Below are 18225 nucleotides of genomic sequence, written 5' to 3'. Positions count from 1 at the left end.
GGTGTGGCTGTCTATACTTTGGACTAGTGTCAATTTCTGATATTTACTCTATTGTAATTGTATGTCACTCTGTATTGTGCATTCTTGTATCTACTGGCTATATAAGTGGAGCTTTTCTTCCCGGTCCTCCACTGAAAATGGGCTCACCTAGGCCCAGTGGAACATCCTGGTAAACAAATGCAATAAGTAAGTAAATAAATAAATAGCTTGTCAATATCCTTGAAGAAGTGGGGTCTGCAGTGGTGTGTGGAGTGCCCCAGGTGTGATCTTATTAACTGTCTGCACATCAGCTGATAGCCAGTACAAAGCCACCAAAATTATTTTTTTCATGAGAAGCAATGCCTTTACACCTCCCATGCAGCAGTCTATACCCCTGCAATTACCCACTTAATTTTATCAACTACAAGATCATATTATGTCAGGGTTGGGAGAAAAGAAAAACCTTAATGGGTTTGCTACCATCCATCATATGTCATCTGACATTTAATTTCAGCCTTCTTACAGCTGAACAGTTGGCTCCTAAGGAAAATTTCCCATTTTCTGCTTTCGTACTTCTCTGGGTCTTTTCTAGGATTAAGGTAGCTTTCCTTGTTGTCTTTTCATATTTACTGTTGACTATTATATTGTCTGATGTAATTACATGTTGGTCCAGTTCTATTTATTTACTGTTTGCAGCTTATCATCTCCACATTCAGTCTTTATTTTGGCTTTTGTTACCCGACTGCATTTTTTTTTCATTTCTCTCCATGATGGAACAAAGGGAAAACTGGGTCAGGTGCAGTGATCATATGACAACTGTGGAACTAATGCCCTGGGGTGGAGTGGCAGACACTATCTTGATTTCTCATTCTGCACTGATCTTGTATTTACAATCAGTTACAAAACAATGGCCACTGATACACTTTTTATTTTGTACTTTGTCTACCTCTTTAGGTTGGCCCACCCAGAATTCTACATAACAGAAGGTGACATTGCTGTAATTGGTGGGGGAGGCTGAACTTCTCTCTATTTCCACAAAGACGTTATGTATATTAATCAAGTTTCATTATGAACTCCAGAATGGCTCCAACCACTACACACACACACACACACACACAAACACACACACACACACACACACACACACACACACACACACACACACACACACACACACACACACACACACATGCATTTATTTTGCAGAACTTGACTGATGTCAATCACTTCTTTGGATTGTTGGATTGTTGGTCTGGTCAAATAACAGTCTTGCTATTTTTGTACTAATTCTTCCTATAATGATAGGAATCATACTGCTTATACCTGATCTATGAATGAGAGCACTTGGAAAAACTTATGACTCCAATAATCAGAAAATAAAAATGAACTCTCAAGAAAACTGATAACTGATCAAATGTGAAGAAAAACTTTCAGACGAAGAAATAACATACCACAATAAAAATTGTATTAAGTAGTAAGCATTTTTGTCTCTCTCACTGTCATAGAAGCTGTATGGGATTTCATCAGACTTGCCATATTCCTTTGTCAAATCTTTAAATAAACAAATCATAATCACATGACTAAAAACACGACACCCACCACCAGATGCAATCACATGACTATTGAAAATAATAAAATATTTTTTCTAAAAACATTTTTCAAAATTTCATTTTTTCCTAACTTCACATTCATTTTCAAATAACATTTAAAATGAACACTTGCATTTAATCCATAATTTCTACATTTGTTTATATTTATTTGCCATTTGGATACATAACCGGTTTTTATAGCTTGTGTGTTGCTTAACTCCAGGTTCCCTTAATTTTGACCTGTTAATAGCCTGCATTTAAATTGGAACCTGTGCACTGAGAGAGAGCCTTACAAGACTATCTGCAAATATATAGAGCTGAGTATATTTTTCTGTATTATTCTGTATTATAGAGCTAAATTGTTGCTTAGATATCTGTTGTCTTACTGTTCTTCAAATATACAGAGATCAGTATATATTTTTCTGGTTTTATAATTTGCACTGTGATTCCTCACATCTCTGTTGAAACTGTCTTCCCCACCCCCTTCCTGTTCTTGGTTGTAGTTTAAATTTGGTGGCTTTTGCAGTGCCCGCCCCACTGTAGATTTGATCTAGGATACTCCCCCAGTCCCATCTCTTTACCGCATTCTACCTAATAAACCCTTTCTGCACTTGCTTTTAGTCCTTTTTAATTTAATTACATTTTTTCAAACTGTGTGTGGACTAATATTGCTACATACTCAAGTGTGCCAGCTTGCACTGCATGTGAATTGTTTTTACTACTGTTTTTGCTACTTTTCTGAAAAAAAAAAAAAAAATTGCAAGCCTGTTTCCTACCTTTCCTGTAATTAGTGTTCCAGATACAGATTTGCTGTATCCAGGACTGTTTGTAAGCTTCTGAGCCCCCCAAGCCTTTCTGTGTTGAAGGGAAGCCTTCTAGCTTATCAGTGGGAGTGGTAAGCATTGGGTAACCTGTCTACCACATAAGGAGTGATTTGAAGGCCTGCATTGCACTTGTTTCTGTCCTGTAACTCCTGGGCCCATCTCATTTGCTCACTTAAAAAAAAATTATCTGCTTTTACTGTATTTGTGTTTCTTCCTACTTTATTTTGCTTTTGCGTCATCTTAATAGTACTCAATTGCATTTATTACTGCTTGGTGTAACTCATTCTAAGCCTTTTAGTTTAAACACTTGGGCTTCAAACCAGTTGTTTTATATTAAGAAGGATTGTGGTCTGCACTGGAGTGGCAGAACAGGTAGCTTACATCCTTCTAAGTTGTGAAATGCTGATTGAGGGCTCATTGTCTGTTATTCTATAAGTGTATTAATTCTGGTTTAAGCACTTGGGCTTCAGGCCAGTTATTTTACATTAAGAGGGTTCGTGGTCTGCACTCTTGTGGGAGGAGAGGCTGGACTCTGCCCTTCTGAGCTGGGAATTTTTGGTTAAAGGATTATAGTGCCTGCATATTTGAACTGCTTCTTACTGAAATTGGTACACCTTGTTTGCTGTACCATAGACTAGATCCAGGCCTGCTGAACCTAGCTTTGTTTGTATAACTTGAGCACTAATCCAGGCATTCTTTAAAGTATTCAATTGTATTTATTACTGCTTGGTAGTAACTTGATTAAAGTATAGCTATCATTCTAAGTCTTTTGGATTAAGCACTTGGGCTTCAGACCAGTTGTTTTACATTAGGAAGGTTTGTGGCCTGCACTGTGGTGGCAGGACAGGTAGCTTACATCCTTCTAAGTTGGGAACTGCTGATTGAGGGCTCAGTGTCTGTTATTCTAAAAGTGTATTGGTTCTGGTTTAAGCACTTGGGCTTCAGGCCAGTTATTTTACATTAAGAAGGTTCGTGGACTGCACTCTTGTGGGAGGAGAGGCTGAACTCTGCCCTTCTGAGCTGGGAATTTCTGGTTAAAGGCTTATAGTGCCTGCATATTTGAACTGTTTCTTACTGAAATTGGTACACCTTGTTTGCTGTAGCATAGACTAGATCCAGGCCTGCTGAATCTAGCTTTGTTTGTATGCTTGTTGTTTTTTTGCTTGTTATTTCCCTGAAATGCTAATTCCACCTAAAACACAGCTTTTCACTGTTTTGCAGTATTGGTATTGTATTGTATTGGTTCTGGTTTAAGCACTTGGGCTTCAGGCCAGTTATTTTACATTAAGAAGGTTCGTGGACTGCACTCTTGTGGGAGGAGAGGCCGAACTCTGCCCTTCTGAGCTGGGAATTTCTGGTTAAAGCCTTATAGTGCCTGCATATTTGAACTGTTTCTTACTGAAATTGGTACACCTTGTTTGCTGTAGCATAGACTAGATCCAGGCCTGCTGAATCTAGCTTTGTTTGTATGCTTGTTGTTTGTTTGCTTGTTATTTCCCTGAAACGCTAATTCCACCTAAAACACAGCTTTTCAGCGCTTATGTGGATCCCCAGTGATATCTGCATTGCTTAATGTACTTATTTCCTTGTTTCACTTGAAAGAAAGTTACTGTTTGTTGTTTTTGCATTTAAGTTACCTGTAACACATTGCATTTAAATTACCTGGCACTTGCTCACTAAAGCAATTATATAAGTCAGCACTAAAAAATTAAAAGCACTACACCCTCACAAACTCCCCTTGAGTACCTTGTTCCCCACTGGCCCTTTTTTTCAATTATAAAGGAATTCCCAATACTATTCTAGCATGTCCAAAGGTCAGTTGTCAATCTCCTCTTCGGTCCAGCTGGTGAATCTGGGAATCTTGAGGCAATGTTACAACTGCTTCATGTACACAGACAACCCTCTCCTCCTCCCAACAAACTCCAACACATGTGAGAGATGCAACCATATAGCCAAACTGGAGGCTAAACTCTCTCAACTCAGTACTGGCGTAACCAGTCAGGAGGAGAAGGAAACCACACTCACTACGATTCCAGTCTCACATAGTCCTACCACGACAGCAAACCAAACACATAAACACACAAAAACATACTCGGATGCTCTAAATAAAAATCTCCCTAAGCAGCAGAGACCTCCAAAGCAGACACCCAAGCAACCGCTACCCCAAAACAAAACACGTGCAACACATAGCTCACAAAGCCAGTGTGCTGAACAGTCACAGCCCTTAAGGCTAAACAACACACCTGATACACTTGTAATAGGTGACTCTATCGTCAGACACACTGACGTCCCGCTCACCAGGCTGAACAAGGAGAAGGTCACAGTAAGCTGCCTGTCAGGCGCTAGGATCCGCCACATAACACAAGCACTCAGGTCACTCCAAGGCAAGTACAGATATGACTCGGTCATTGTCCATGCTGGTGTGAATGACCTGAGACGTACCTCCCTGGACTACATGAAAAGAGACATAGAGGAGCTCTCTGAGCATGTAGCCCAGGCCGGTATGACCCTGACCTTGAGTAGCATCTTACCCTCACCAAGAATGATGCTACAATATGAAGACAAGATGATCAATTTCAACAATTGGCTTAAGTATTGGTGTCATTCAAAGGGGATCCAATGCCTGTCAGCCTGGGATGACATGCTCGACAAGCCACGATGCTTCACTAGGGACGGCTTGCACCTGTCACCCCTGTGCTTTTGGATATTGGCAAAGTCTCTTGCTTCCCCACATAGTGCCTTTTTTAGGCAAGGCTCAAAAGACAAACCCACCTCCATAGGTATCACAAGGGATAAGAAACTAAGAGTAATGCTACTCAACGACAGAAGTCTAAACCTCAAGATGCACGCACTCGAAACTCTCCTTAGCATGGAGAACATCGATATCTGTGCAGTAACAGAAACCTGGTTCAAGGCTCCCGAGAGCACCCCAGCACTATCAGGTTATACCTCATACCATGCTTTTCGGCCCCAAAACTTGGACCGAACCACAAAAGGAGGGGGAGTATCAATATTCGTCAAAGATACCCACACCTCCAGGTTGGTGGCACAGCACGAAGCATCAGAGACTATCCATGTGCAACTAACAGTGGATAAAACTGCCTTCCAGTTTATAGCCTGCTACAGACCACCCTCCCAAACCCAGGAACCCCACTTGGCCTTCCTGAGAACACTGGAAAATATGAAGGTCTCTCCAAACACCATTATATTGGGTGACTTCAATTACCCAAACATAGACTGAGAGCATTACTCTAGCTCCAACACCCTAGCCCAAAGGTTCCTAGAATTTATAAACTCAAATGCTATGGAACAACTTGTTACCACTCCCACAAGAGGGGAAAACATACTGGACCTGATCATCACCAACATGGGGACTCTATGCTCCAGACCAGAAGTGTATCCCTCACTGGTAAGATCAGACCATAAACTAATCTCACTGGATATTCACATCCCGACCCCACCCCTGCCCAGAAAACCACAGTGAAAAACTTCTCTAAAGCAAATTTCACACTCCTCAAAACCGAGGTGGAATCCTTCAAAGCCCCAAGCCTGTGGAAAATACGGCCCAGACCGCAGAATCCTTTATAAACGCATTCTATGAACACCTTCAGGAATGCATGGATCATGCAATCCCAAATAAAACCAAGACCCAATCCTCCAAAGGCAGACGTCCTGTCTGGTGGACCTCAGCCATAAACAAACTATACAATAGAAGGAGGAAGCTACTACATGATAGAGCAAAATCCCAAAAAGGAAAGGCATCTCTGATCAGTATTAGCAAAAAACTACGGGCACTCATAAAATCGTCTAAGGCCAGCTTCGAGAGAAAAATTGCTCAGGACACTAAGGATAATCACAAGGCTTTCTTTAATTATGTTAGGAACCTGGGTGAGAATTCCCAGATATGCTCAGAATTAGTCCAAAATGACAAAAAATACACCGAACCCACAGACATTGCCAACATCCTAGCTGACAGGTTCAGCGCAAACTTCTCCCCTCCCGCCCCACCAAAAGGGCAAATATCTATCCCAGCAGAGTGCTGCCCCCCCCCTGACATCTCAGATGCTCAGATAAGAGCCGCCCTCTCCAAAGCAAAAAACACAGCATCAGTGGGACCAGACGGTGTCCCGGGCTGCATCCTACATGAACTCCAAGAAGAGCTAAACCCAAACATAAACTACTGTTCAATCTCAGCCTTACTACAGGATATGTACCCAAAGAGTGGCATACAGCAACAGTGGTCCCTCTCCACAAAGGTGGTGCCTCAACGGATCCTGGAAACTATTGCCCCATAAGCCTGACTAGCTTGGTCTGCAAAGCTATGGAAAGGATCATCATGGACCTCATAAATAAAGATATTGGGGACCTACAGACACTGGATCCTACCCAGTTCGGCTTTGTTAAGGGCAGATCCTGCCTCTTAAACCTGGTCGATTTCTTTGAAACAGTCACCAAGGCCATTGACAAGTGGAAGGTGGTCCACACAGCCTACCTGGACCTCGCAAAAGCCTTCGATACAATACCCCACTCGGGCATTATAGATAAGCTCACCAGCTTAAATATAAACCCCTATGTCACTAGATGGGTTGCAAACTGGCTCAAGGACAGGACCCACATGGTTAGAATTGCTGGAGCCATGTCAGACTCCAAACCAGTTACAAGTGGCGTCCCACAAGGCTCAGTCCTGGGACCTCTCTTGTTCGGTAAATATTTCTCGGAGGTACAGGCCGACATGGAAGGACTGTGGCTGACCAAGTTCGCAGATGACTGCAAACTGGGCACCATAATCGTCTCTCCAGCCAACACAAGCATCCTCCAAAAGGGCCTCATAGAAACAGACAACTGGTGCCAGAGACATGGCCTCAAGCTAAACACCAAAAAGTGTATAGTCATCTCCTTTGGCAAAACAAAGTGCCCACAAATTACCACATAGGTGGTAATCCATTAAGTACAGAAGAAGTAATTAGGGACCTGGGGACCCAAGTTGATAGCAATCTCTAATTTGACAACCACATGGCCAAAGTGGTTAGAAAAACATTTTATATAGCCCACCTAATCATGAAGGGATTCACATCTAGATCAGGGTAGGTCATCGTGCCTCTTTACTCATCCCTCATCAGGCCCATAATTGAGTACAATGCCCCTTTTGGGATGTACCTTACCAGACACCTGCAGCAACTGGAAAGACCCCAAAAGTACCTCACCAAGAGGATCAAAGGGCTCAAACAGATGCCATATGCTGCCCGGTTAAAGAAACTCCAGCTCTACTCAGTGGCATACCGCCTGCTCAGAGGCGATCTGTGCTTGACGTATAAAGCCATGTCCAACCCGGAATTAATGGACATGCTGCACCTCAGAAAATCCAAATCCCATCGAGCTACATGCTCGAGAGACTTGAACCTCAGCAATGAAATAAATAGGACATGCTGGAGGGACAGATTCATAACCCAGAGGCTCCCTTCACTCTGGAATAAAATCCCAGTCCAGGTTAGGCAGAGTCCCTCATTGACTCTCTTCAAGAGGAATCTTGATGAGTGGATGGGAGATCTTCTTCTGTGTCACCGTTAGACAGAGGCACAGTATACTAACTTCGAAAAAGGGCATAGCAAAATTAATTTAAAATGGGTGGCGAAAGCAAAACACACTCTGGCTAGGCTTATAAATGCCCTAGGGCAGATAGCTTAGTATGAACCTATGAACCTATGAACATAATTCAACGCATCATCTCTACTCCTCCTCTGAGACTGACAGGCATGTGTTCTAATACTGCAAACACATTTTTTAAACTGTTGCATTGTACTGAATGTTTATATAGGACATTTAAAATATTTTTATTCTTATTTACTAAGGTATGGTCATAGATTCTGTAACGTAAGTTCCTATTAGTTTACACTGCATATCGTTTTGTGATTTTTTTTTTTTACATGGGAAGAACTAATAGAAAGTTACATAAGCGACTCGATGAGCACAGTAACAATCAAAAATAAAAATACCTGTAGTACGAATATGAGTATGAAATAGGGAACGTGAGTCTATATCCATAGTGATAATGACAGAGATGAAAGCACATACTTCTTTAAAAAAAATATTGTGGTTTGTTATTGTCTAATCTGCATGTTTTCGCCATATTTTAATCACTTTACTTGAGTAATCTATGAACCAGGCATCCTGTGATAGTGCCTAAAGCTGCACTGTGTGTGTGTGCATATGCATGTGTATGTGTTTTTACCAAAATGGTGTAAAAGACTGAAAATAAAACTCGCAGACTTGAAAACCAGTCCACACAAGGCAAAACAGGAAGCAAAGACCAAAAAGAATAATGTTTATTTAGTGCCCATATCTCACAAAGAATGCTGTAAAAAGAAGCTTTTTACTAAATATAATTTGACTTCATCAGAATAAGGAACCACATCCTCCCTTCCTGGTTATAAAATATTATGAAATACTACGTGAGATGAAACAAAATTTAAAGATAAAGTAATAAAAACGCGATTCAGGGAAACATTCATAAATATTTCAGATTTATATACTTCTCAACATAATAATCTAAATAAATTTAATGATAAAAATCTAAATTAATTTGAATAATAAAAATCTGAATGTATTTAATGATAAAAAGAGTATGTATTTGTTTATTTATTTGTTGATTGATTGATTGGCATTTGTTTACCAGGAAAGTTCACTGGGCCAAGAAGAACCCATTTTCAGTAGATGCCCGGGGAGAAAAGCTCAACAAAGGTAGTTATTCTAAAAATTACATAATACTGGAACAATTTGTATTAACAAAACGCATAATCGTAACAGGCATTACAGATACAATAAAAATACATTATGAAAATGTAGGTGGTACAGAGAAATAATGTAAAAACACAAGGCACTGAAGTAAATCCAAGGAACATATTCTGGTACACTCTGATGTGAGTGTACACTCTAGAGTAGACTCTACTGTGAGTGTAGAAGTTGAGTACTATAGGTAGAATTAGAATAACCATCTAAAGTTATATGTATTGGAAGTAGGAACAGCTTAGTGCTTAGGAATGAAGAGTGTGAAGACGTAATGGAAGTCAAGTTTTGGAGGAAGGAAGTAGAGACAAAAAAGGTGATGTGATGTAGGGAAGAAGAGTCACGTCTTAGGAAAATGGAAGTTAGAGCATCTACAGTACCAGAGGGTAGATATATGCTGCTCCAGAGCTGTTTTGAAGGTGGAGGTGTTACTGGTAGTCCAGATAATGGGAGTGCATTCCATAGTTTGGCAATAGAGAAGGAGTAGAGCATTTGACCTGCTGGGAGTTTTGGTTTGCCAACTTGCAGGAGAAATTGGTTTTCAGAGCTGAGTGATCTATTTGGGAGGTAATGAGTTAGGACTGGAGATAGGGCTGGGCAATCTGATGGATTGTAATTAATTTTATGTGCTATGATTAACTGCTGGTATGTTAGGTGATGTAGGAGTTCAAGCCAAATTGAGTGATTGTAAGGAAGAGCAGTGATGGGATGAATAGTTGGCATTAGTTGCAAATTTGTAAACTTTATTGTATACAACTCCAGCTTATTTTTTAGGGATAACTGTATATTGTTGAAGAGTGTGGCATCATATAGGAGTGTGGGGAGGAGGCAGGAATGGGCAAGAGTTTGGAAGAGCAGTTAAGAAAATGTTTATGTCTATAGATGAATCCTGTTTTTTGTGTGTCTTTTTGATAGAGGTATGGACATGGAAATCAAAAGTAAGGTTTTCATCTAAGATGACTCCCAGTACTTTTGTAGGAGGTACTACTTCTATGGTGGTCTTGTTTTGAGAGTATATGATGAATTATCTCTTACTTATGGAGGTACTTTTCTTGCGGGCGAATAACAGCAGTTTGTTTTCTTTTTTTGGAAATTAGAGAAAGGTGGTTATCTGTCATCCATGTTTCAGTGGAGTTGAAAGCATTCTGGGTAGTATGCAGGAGTTTGGTAATAAAGTTAACAGAGCAGATTATGGTAGAGCTCTGCATATTGAACTAATGTACCATTAATAAGATTGGAGTGGAAGTCCTTGATGAATATGCTAAAAAATAGAGTGTCTAATATAGAACCTTGAGGGATACCTGTGGATCATAGCCGGTCTTAGGCTTAGGCCAACTAGGTGGTCGCCTAGGGCGCCGCTCTAGCAGGGGCACTTTTTCAGTATTTATTTAATGTAGGTAGACCAGGATGGGGGCACTGGGTGGTGTGGTGGGGGGTGCCATGGAGCACTTTTGCCTAGGGCACCAGTTGACCTAAGGCCGCTCCTGCTGTGGATGTTTCAAGGAAAGGAGAGAAAGAGTTTTGCCATTTAGTAGAAAGTAAGTCTTTATTTGAACAATTAGATAAACAAATGTGGAAAGAAACAGCTACCTTCTTCAATTTAATGGGACTGCAAAAATACTTGGACTTAGACATTACACCCAGAGGGCCTAGAGTATATAAAGATCCTACTCTGCCCTTTAATTTACAGAATACTAATGATTTGCAGTTCCATAAACATTGGGTATCAGCAGCCCATATGTGCACCCTTGAATGGGTAAATATATTAATAGACTGTGATAGAGTTAAACAGAAAGAACTTAAGGAACAAATCAAACAGATCTGCAATACCCTTTCTTCAGGTACACATGCGTCTGTACTTGATACGTATCTTAACGATATTAATTCCAAACTCAAGAACTATGAAGGGGAATTGGTGGACAGAAAGAAACAAAAGCTGATAAGAGATCTGCGTGATTACGAAAACGGGAAGGCGTTTATTTCCAGAACGAATAGGAAGAAGTCTCCAATCATGTGAGATTTCAAAAGCCGGAAAATGTTTCTTGGGCCCATGATTCTTCCCTCTCTGCCTCAGATGGATTCTACACATCTTGCGAAGATGAATATGACAATTCTAAAGATTTTCCTGTGTTACCTGCAGCACAACAACCAGAGCGACATGTACAGGCCTTTTGAAGTGAGCCCTCCTATTCCCGCGGGGGCAGACAGGGTGTTAAACGTGTCCGTGAGGCACAAGGACAATTTCAGAGAGACTACTATCCACAGAGGGGATAAAACGAGGTAAAAGATCAAACTATACCTCTAGTTAATAATAATTATATCATTAATCTCTCTGGATATGTCTTTACAGATTATGAATATTCAGTTCTTAACCGAGGCTTAAAATTTGTTCCTACGGTAGTGCCTCGCATATATGAAATTAAATGTGATGTATTTAGGTTTAGTAGAAAATTGCATTTAAAATATTTTTTTAGTAACACTTCTGTAAGTAATGCTTCTGTAGATGATAACTTTGATAACACAAGTAATTCTGATGATAGTTTTGTTACCTCTGAATCAGATTCTTCCTTTAATGCTTATTGTAGGCTGGATACCAGCAATGTACATGTTAAAAGTATGTTTATGCCTCATTATTCTAATGAGGAAGTTATGCACTTTTCAAATATGCTAAATTTTGTACTTCAAGATGATTTTAATAAATTTAAGAAAACAAAAGAGCCCTATGGATATAACTTATCCAAGATGGAATGGGAAGCTCTTATATCATTAAGTAAAATGGATAATGTTGTATTCAAACCCTCAGACAAGGGAAATAAATTAGTCATAATGCATTATTCTCAATATTTCTCCATGTGTATGGAACATCTGAATGATAGTGATACTTATGAAACTATAGATATGTCAACATATGCTCTTGCTTTGGAAAAAAAAAATTATGAATTAATATCCAGAGGTAACAGACTTGGATATTTTACAGATTCAGACATTAAAAATAAATTTAGTATGAAAGATAATAAAATGGCACATTTTTATTGCCTCCTGAAGGTGCATTAAATAAACCACCGGAAAGGACTATAGTGGCTGGATGTGATTATTTTACACATGCTATAGGTGTCTTTTTACATTATTATTTGTGCCCTATAGTAACTAAACTTCCTTCTTATATTAAAGATGTATTTGACTTTTTACATAAAATAAGTGATATAGAATGGAATAATGATATGTATTTTTTTACAATTGATGTCAAGAGTTTATATACCAGCATAAGTCATACTTTTGGCTTAGAAGCAGTACGATTTTTTCTTGGAACTTCTCCAGTTACAGAATATATTATAGATCTTATTCATTTCTGTCTTACTAATATTTTTTTTGAATTTAATAATATTCTGTTTAGACAGAAACAAGGTACCGCCATGGGGGCTGCCTTTGCCCCCATGTATGCTAATCTTAGTATGGGACTTTTTGAATTAGAATACATCTATAATAGTTCATTTTTTTGTCAGCATGTTATTAAATATTTTCGTTATATAGACGATTTGATTTTTATTGTACAGGGGGGTGACTTGGTTAAACAATTTGTTCAATCTTTGCATTCCAATAGATTTCATTTAAAGTTTGATGGACTTACAATAGGAAGAAGTATTCCTTTTTTAGATGTAGAATTAAGTATAATAGATGGGATTACTTTACATACTAAAGTTCATAGAAAATTTGATCAAGGAACGCATTTTGTACATAGGGATAGTTGTCATCCTGTACATACCCTGGAAGCATTACCTTATGGTGAGATGTTAAGGGTATCCAGGTTATGTAATAATATTGGAGATTTACGAAAAGAAATACAAGTAACAGTGGATATGTTTGAAAGTAGGGGTTATGATAGGAGTTTAATCGAGAGAAGCTGGAAGATATTATAAGCTGGCTTCGGTGTAAATAATGCACAATGTAATGTATATAATATGGTTCCATATAAAATGGTTTGTGGAGAATCCTTGGAATCTATATATTTTGTTTCTACATTTGGGTGTTTTAGTTTTAAAATTTCTCAGGTGGTCAAATAGTTTTGGAATTATCTGTGTTCTTTGAAAAATGTGTCTTCTTGGTTGAATGCTAAATTAGGCATTTCTTACAGAAGAGGTAGAAATATACATAATTTTATTGTTAAAGGAAAGTTCAGTCTTCCAGATGTTAAAATAAACTTGAACACACCTACATTGGGTACTACAGGTTGTAAAAAATGCAAGGCTTGCAAGTTTGCAGTAAATAAATTTGATTATATTAATAATATTCCATTTAATACGTGCTGCACTTTTACGTGTAACACAGAAGGAGTTATATACGCACTTAAATGTCCGTGCAATTTGTATTATATTGGAGAAACTAAAAGGGCCTTTAAGGTTAGATTGTTAGAGCATGTAAGAGATATAAATAATAAAAAACAAGAAAGTTCTATAGCTGTTCATTTTGAACGCTTTCATAATAGTAATAGTGTAGGTTTACAGGGCACTGTCTTGGAAAAAATTAAAGTATCAGTGTTTTATTTATTTTTTTTAAAAAAAGGCTTTTGACTAAAAAATCTCTATATACTCAAATTCAATACTTTGTATCCATATGGTCTTAATGAAGAGCTTAATTGGAAATGTTTGATTTAATGATACAATTAACTAATTGTTTGATTGAACACACTATATGAGGTAAGTTCTTTTAATGCATTTTTACTCCTTGAAGGCTTGTGTGGTGAGCCGAGACGTTAGAGCTGTGTTTGAGTTTTTTATAAATTGGTGGAATCACTGGCTGGTCGTTTTTGCTTTGTTTCAGTTCAGTTTGTGGTTTCTAATTTAGTAGATTGTTGTCTGTTATTTAGGTAGCTGGTAAGCTAATCTAAGGTTGAAGGGGAGATCCCTAGGTTTGACAGTTTAGTGAGTAGCAGAGGGTGGGAAATTGTATCAAAGGCTTTAGAGAGGTGAAGAAACAGTGAAGATATCATTTTGCCAGTATCTCAAGATCGCTTGACTGTATCCAAGAATGATATAAATGCAATAGTTGTGCTGTGGCCTGGCCTGAAACCATGCTGAGTGGGGGAAAGAAGCTGGTTTTGAAGTAGATAGCCGAGAAGTTGTTTATGGATGCATTTCTCCAAGATTTTAGAAAGGGGGGAGAGAATAGCAATAGGTCTAAAGTTTGATATATCTGCATTATTGCCACCTTTGTGGAGGGGTATAATGAAAGATTCTTTCCAGATAGTAGGTATGTAGGGCTCCTGGATAGATCTGTTGATGAGTATGCTGACTGGCTAGGCAATGGTTTTTACAGATATCTGAAGGTATTCTGGGGTAAGTTGTTGGGAGCATTAGAGCATGATTTCAGTTTTTGAAACAGTTTTTTATAATACTGGTGGGTATAGGAGAGAAGGAAAAGGTGGGTGGGGGAGATAGCATTTTGTGAGGTGGGCTTTGGTGGATGGGAGTTACTGTCCCTATTGATTTGGGGAAAAGTTGCTGAGAGGCTTGATATTGTATTGATGAAATGAGTATTGAAGAGGGAGGCTATTTCACTAGGTGTTTTGTCTGGATATGGACAGGGGTTGTTTTTGGAGCCAGGATTTAGCAGAGGTGAAATAGAGTTCCAAAATTTCTTTGGGTTTTGTTTATAATTCTTTTGCAGGCCAAGGTAGTATGCTTTTCTGTCATTGTTGACTAATCATTTTGTTTGGTTGCATAGCTGCCTGAATTTTAGGAGATCAGAGGGATTTTTGGTTACATGCCATTTTTTCCAAGCTTTGTCTCTGTCAGCCATGATTTGTTTGGTAGATCTGGTGATCTGGTGATTAGTTTTTACTCTGTTTTGTCTTATTGGGAAGAGATTATTTAGGATCAAGAAAAGTAGAGTTAAAGAACTCAACAACTTCATCACGGGGAAGGAGTTTAGTACATTCCAGTTGATTTTTGTCAAGGTTTCATTTAGGTTTTAAGGTTGAAATTAACTAGATTTCTTGTATATTTATATTGATGCTGACATGGTGTTGGAGTGTTTTTGTGTAGTATATAGGCTGGGAGATGGTTACCTATCCCGTAGGAAAGAGTGCCTTCTGCTGAGATTTTGGTTGAGTTAGAGACTAATATCCGGTCAAGTATTGAGCTGCCACCATTGTTTTTGTTGGGTCTGGCTATGTCTGTAATTAGTTGAGTGAAGTTAAAAAGATTGATATTAAGTAGAGGGGATTGATTTGAGATATCTGACCAGTTTATGTTTACATCTCCCAGGATAATTGTTTCATTTTTTTTATATTGTTTGATATCCAAGCAAGAATGTCTTCTAGAAGGGAAATGTTATTGCCTGGGGGAATGTATATAGCTGTGATGCAGAGATTCTTGGAATTATTCAATCTTAAGAATGATATTAGTATCTCTGCTGTGTAAAAATGTGGAATTGGGTTGGAATAATGTACAACTGAGTAGCTACTTGGGTAGAGTATGGTGATACCTCCTCCTATTTTGTGTGGTATGTCATCCCTTAAACAATTGTAGCCTGGGGAAAGACATTCAGTGTATTTTATGTATGGTTTCAACCACGTTTCAGTTGCTGCTTTTATGTCTGATGTATTGAGTGTTATGCAGGCATGGAATTCTGGTATTTTGTTTCTTACACTTTGCAGGTTAAGGGATGTAATATTAAGTGTTTTGTATGAGTTGGGAGGGTGGAAAGTAGAAGGTTCAGTTCCTAGGTTTGGGTGGATGTCTCCACACTGGCTTAGCTTGGGTTGCATATGAGGATAGTTGAGGGGTAGCCAAATTCTTTTAGGGCAGTTGTTGAGAGGTATATTATTTTGGGTAACTTTTCCTAGAGGAAGTAATTTATATTTGGCTTATAGTAGTGCATTTGGTGTGAATAGGCTGGGGGATATGTCAGAGTAACTAGAGAGAGGTAAGGACTGGGTGTAAGTTATACATATAGACTTGAGTGATGTGAAGGTAATATGTAGTGATGTCAAGTAAGATAGCATACAGAGACATAGGACCAAGGAGAGAAGAACTGGTATGAGACATAGTGGATTGGGAAGAGAACTATAAGAGAGAATGCAAGAAAGTAGTAGTATTAAGTTAGGAATATTTTGTGATGAGAGGTTGTATTTAATTAGATGTAACTAGGCAGGGTATGAGGAAATAGTAAGGGTGCTAGAGACTGGGTGAGAGATAAGATGATTGGGATGGTGATGTTGATTGGTTGCTGGATTTGGATGGGAGGGGTTTTGCTAAGTATAAGTGTAATTGATTTAAGGGTGGGTGGGAATGGTGGTAGGATAGGCGAGCAGAGAAACCACAAGGTGAGATGGTCAGGAGGAGAGGTGAAAAAGTAGCATAACAGAGAAAGACAGAAACAGTGATATAGTGGAATTAGAGAAGAGAAGAGAAGTGAAGAGAAGAGAAGAGAAGAGAAGAGAAGAGAAGAGAAGAGAAGAGAAGAGAAGAGAAGAGAAGAGATATGGAGAGTGATGGGAGAGTGAGCTGGGGGGGGGGTGAGAGTGCAGCAGACCCAACAGGAGAGAGAAGTAGAGAAGGTTGTAGGGCTATGTGACACAAAGAGTAAGCAGTTGGATAGTGCAGTAGAAAGAGAGATAAAGAAGGGCAGTTAGGGAATAAGTAGAAGGGACATGATATCTTAAGTTAGGAGGGACTGGAGGAGGGCAGTTGTGATGTAAGAGGGACCATTGGGTTAGAAGAGAAAACAAGCTTCCAGTTAGAAAGGTGGTACAGTTTGAGACTTAAACATGCAATACATACATTAACTTTGAAATAGTAGTAGCACAGGTAATAGTTTGAAGCGTTCGTCAGGAGGTGAGATGTGAATCCCTTCTGGAGTGGCGTTTGAGGTTAGGATGTTACTTATTTCCATAAACATTTCCATCAGGCTATCTGAGAGGGGAAGTCAAGATTGCGTGGGCTACATTAACTTAGAAATAGTAGTAGTTAAGGTAATAATTTGAAGTGTCCGGCAGGAGGTTCACTCTTGAGGTGAATTTCTTGGCATCCATGTCTCAAACACATACTAAGCAGATTATGATCAATGAGCCAATCTATCTATAATATGGTATGGTCTCTGATCATAACCAGCTTGTTATGAGTTCAAGATACAGGTGTCAAGAAATTCATCTCAGCAGCAAAGGTCAAGAACTGAATCTTAATCAGATCAAAGGATACATAAGAAGCAAAGTTTTGATGGCAGAGACCCAATCACAGTTAGGAAAAAATAAAGTGTAGGAACATTTTTACACAGATTGGCCAGCACAGAAGAGCAAAGATTTCCCCTCATTGTTTAAAGCTTTTGAGACTTCCTGCCTTTCTTCTATGGTGGCTGCTGACTGGTGTTAATGTTGTAGCAGAAGGCTAGAGTTTAGCAATAATTGATGCTTAAGAAATGCTTGGTAAGCATCTTTATGATTTTAGGAAGGTATTTAAAAAGCCTGTCTTTTCACCAGTTTTGAAGTGCAATCTCTACATTCCATGCACTCCATATGGTTTTAATAGTAATCAGGTAACAAGTAGATAGTAGTGCACAGCAGAGCTATAGGCTATATAAGGATCTAACCTTGTTAGAATTAATACAGTGTTCAGCAGTACTGTGCTTTGCTATGCTAAACACCACAACATTAAAAATAGCTCTCTGTATTGTCTCATGTTAGCTTGCTGGTCTCTTTAACTAAATTAAACACAGTAGTAGAAAGCAGAGTTGTAAGCTATATGGCGCCAGGAAACTTATTACATTTAATACAGCCTACAGCTGTGTTGTGCTATGTGCTAGTATACACCAATAAACTTACTGTATTTATTACCAAAGTGTAACAGTACTGGACTACTTTTACTCACTCTATGCCAGCACAGAACATAACAATTTCATCTTCAATAATAAAGAATATATATACATAATAATTTGCAGTCAGAATTTGCCCACTCACTAGAATAAACAGAATTAAAATCAAGCACTGCCTAAGGCAAAACACACATTCCTGAGTCCACCACATGGGAGAGCGAGTAAGATCCTTCTTCCAGGCT

Source organism: Protopterus annectens, chromosome 2.part2 (genome assembly GCF_019279795.1).
Source record: "Protopterus annectens isolate FY-2018-M chromosome 2.part2, PAN1.0, whole genome shotgun sequence".
Lineage (NCBI taxonomy): Eukaryota > Metazoa > Chordata > Ceratodontiformes > Protopteridae > Protopterus > Protopterus annectens.
Note: the sequence above shows the minus strand (reverse complement) of the source record.